A 3,622-nucleotide genomic window follows, 5' to 3' on the forward strand; every position below is an offset into this window, starting at 1 on the left:
GAATGTTGGAGCACTGAAGAGGGAAAGGACCAGCCCACAGTGACCCTCAGCTGCCACTGTCGCAGGAGAAGGGTGTGAGATCACACCCTGACTGTGGCGAGGAGAGCAGGGCTCTCCTAATGGACACCGGACTCATGGTCTCACCCTAGCGGTACTGACGTGAGCCTGACTCTGTGCCCCTGAGCTCCCTTGGTGTCAGTGAAAGAGAGACTGCAAAGGGAAACTCTATTCATTGCACTGGGGGCATCCGAGGGAGCTCAGACTAGCAGGATCTGAGGTTCCCCCATCTCTGCTGATGAAGGGGGAAGCCTGGCTTTCCTGCTTCAGCACGGTCTCTGGGTCACATTCAAATGAGAGATTTCTGAGGAGTCGGGACAGGAACTGGATATCTTTGGGTTTTTTTACATGGATGTAAAAGAGAAAAGTGAGAAAGAGAGAAATGCAGAACACATAGCCTTGATGGCAGATATCCTGGCAAGTGAATGAATGTGGGACAGTTATTGGCTGTGACCTTGCACCCGTTGGATGGATTTCCTCAGTGACTCCTTGAAGTCCTTGTTCCTCAGGCTGTAGATGAGGGGGTTCACTGCTGGAGGCACCACCGAGTGCAGAACAGCCACCACCAGATCCACAGCTGGGCAGGAGAGGGAGGGGGACTTCAGGTAGGCAAACATTGCAGTGCTGAGAAACAGGGAGACGACAACCAGGTGCGGGAGGCACATAGAAAAGGCTTTGTGTCGTCCTTGCTCAGAGGGGATTCTCAGCACGGCTGTGAAGATCTGCACGTAGGACAGCACGATGAAGACAAAACACCCAAAGACTAAACAAAGACTAGCCACAATAACCCCAGCTTCCCTGAGGTAGGCATCCGAGCACGAGAGCTTGAGGATCTGGGGAATTTCACAGAAGAACTGGTTCACTGTGTTGCCTTGGCAGAATGGTATTGAAAATGTGTTAGCAGTGTGCAGGAGAGCATGGAGAAAACCACTGGCCCAGGCGGCTGCTGCCATTTTGACACAAGCTCTGCTGCCCATGAGTGTACCGTAGTGCAAGGGTCTGCAGATGGCCACAAAGCGGTCATACGCCATGACTGTGAGAAGAGAATACTCTGCTGAACATAAGAAAAAGAGGAAAAAGACCTAGGCAGCACATCCTGAGTAGGAAATGGCCCTGGTGTTCCACAGGGAATTGGCCATGGATTTGGGGACAGTGGTGGAGATAGAGCCAAGGTCGAGGATGGAGAGGTTAAGGAGGAAGAAGTACATGGGGGTGTGGAGGTGATGGTCGCAGGCTACGGCTGTGATGATGAAGCTGTTGCCCAGGAGGGCAGCCAGGTAGATGCCCAGGAAGAGTAAGAAGTGCAAGAGCTGCAGCTCCCGTGTGTCCGTGAGTGCCAGGAGGAGGAACTTATTGAAGGAGCTGCCATTGGCCATTCAGTCCCACTGGGCTTTGGGGACCGTCTAAGGAGGAAAAGACATTGACAAGTTCAGAGAGACCTTCCAAGTAAAGAACAAATAACATTTCTCTTTGAAAACACCAGATTGCTTCTCTCTTTTGGGGGAGGATCATTGGGCAGGTACCTTTCTTGAGCTCCAGTTTGTGCTGGCTGAGTGTGCTGTGAGGAGCAGAAGCCTCTGCCCATGGGCTGCAGAGTCAGTCCTTCTGTACAGTAGTGGGAACATGGGAACAGGCGTAAACAGTGCTGGTACTCATAGTTTCTGTCAAATAGAATCTATTCGTCATGTGGAATGGCTTTTCAGTGTTTTCACTACCTGCCCTAAAGAAGGAGAGTTGAGGAACAGAGTTTTAGGGAATTTTTAATAAAGTTTATTTTCTTTTAGATGTCCTTGTCACCCATGGGGAGTGTTCCTCAAAGGCAGAAATTCTCAGCATTTCTATTGTGAGTCTTGAAAAAAAAAAGATTCACTGTCACTTGGTAGAGCGAGGACAGCTTGTCGGTCTTTTAGCCTTGTTTCCAGCTGTCCTGTGCTCACACGGCTTTGAGCTGGAGGACCATCACTCTCATATGTTGCCCTAAAAAGAAACCAGCCACTGCTGAGAGCTGAGGAGTCCAGTTTCAAAGTGCAGATCTCCAAATTTCTCTCCCTTTCTCAGGGTGCCAGAGGGAGGTCTCCACACTCCCCTTCTAGCCAAGGACACACAGGGCTCTTTTCAGCTGCCCATTTACAGCCTCCCAACACCATTTCTATGCTCTTCAAAGCTCTGCAATTTCTTTACAGGTCTCTCAGATATCACAGAGATGCTATGAGACAGCTGTGCCTTGCTGGAGGGCAGCTTGCAGCCTTGCAGGACACCACAGGGAAACAGTCAAAGGCCTGTTAGGACTGAAGATGGGCTCTCCTTAAGGGAGAGTCAGCTCAATTCCCAGCCCAACAGACTGCATTTCCTGGAGCCACACTGATCAAAAGTGGGCTGGGGCAACATCACTCCCATGCAGAGCCCTCTCTTGCACAACTTGCAGCCTCGGTGCCTGAACTGCAGCTGAAAATCCCAACTCCAGGGAGCCCAAGAGAAAAACAGGAGCAGGATGGACAGGAGGGGAAACAAGGAGCAAAACCATGATCCTGCTGCCAAGGGAGGCAAGGAGAGAGACAGAGGGATACTCGGGAAAGCCTTCACTTTACCCAGCTGGGCATGCCACCTTACAGATGGTGACATTGCAGGGCAATTGCTCTCAGCCCCTTTGTTGGGCAGCATTAAATGGGCTCCTGGCAGCACAGGTGCCTCTCTCCCCTGCTGGAGGTCTGGCTGCAGAGGAGGCAGCTCATACCCTGGACTCCATGGCTGTCAGGGCAGAGGGTCTGCTGCATGGGAGACGAGACATGGCGGGGGCTTGCTCAGAGGAAGAGTCTGCATCAGAGGGACTGACCATGACTTGCCCAAATCCATCCTCCCATTATGATTCTGTTTGCAGTTCCCTCTCATTCCCTGCCCATCTCTGCTGCCTGGAGCTGTCCTTGCTGGCAGCTCTTTCTCTGTCCCAACGTCTTTTCCTGGTCATTGCTCACAGATTCCCACCCTCTGTGTGCTCAGTTCTGCCCTACAGAAACCTCCCGGGACAGGGCACTAGCTAGGGGCATTGCTGTGTTTGCAGGTCCTGAGGAGCAGGTGATGCAAACCCTGATGAGTCCAGAGGTGATGCTGGTGCTGTCTGTAGGTGGAGGTGGGAGTGAAGCAGCTTACTGAGGTTTCTCAGACCTACTCATCCCTGAGAGTGAAGGTTTGGGAGTCCCAGTTCCTTGCCAAAGCAGAAAACTCTTTCCTTTTTTCTCCCTGTCAAAATCTGGAAACTGAAAGTGCAGACAGCAGAAGGAAAGCTCCTTCCCTTTCAAGTAGCCTTTTCTTCACTTTCCTTTAAAAAGACTCCTCAGAAATGTCCTGTGCATAAGCTAGAGCTATGAGGAGCACTGAACCGGGCAGCACCCTCTCAACAGGAGAATGAACCTGCCCTGAGGAGGGGCACTCCTCCCACTCAGAGCTTCTCCCCACAGTGCAGTGGGGAGTTTCCTGGGCAGGCTGAGTGCTGACCCTCACAGGCAGCAGAGTCACTGCCCCAGGCACACAGCACCTGGGGGCACAGTGACACTGCTCTGAATTACAG

The 3,622-nt window shown here is 52.0% G+C and overlaps 1 pseudogene; it reads right to left on the bottom strand.

The window, feature by feature from the left end:
- Positions 1-497: 497 nt before the first annotated feature.
- Positions 498-1,232, bottom strand: LOC135330436 (olfactory receptor 14C36-like; annotated as a pseudogene).
- Between the last annotated feature and the right edge of the window lie 2,390 nt (positions 1,233-3,622).

Source organism: Dromaius novaehollandiae, chromosome 21 (assembly GCF_036370855.1).
Source record: "Dromaius novaehollandiae isolate bDroNov1 chromosome 21, bDroNov1.hap1, whole genome shotgun sequence".
In the NCBI taxonomy this organism is placed as follows: Eukaryota; Metazoa; Chordata; class Aves; order Casuariiformes; family Dromaiidae; genus Dromaius; species Dromaius novaehollandiae.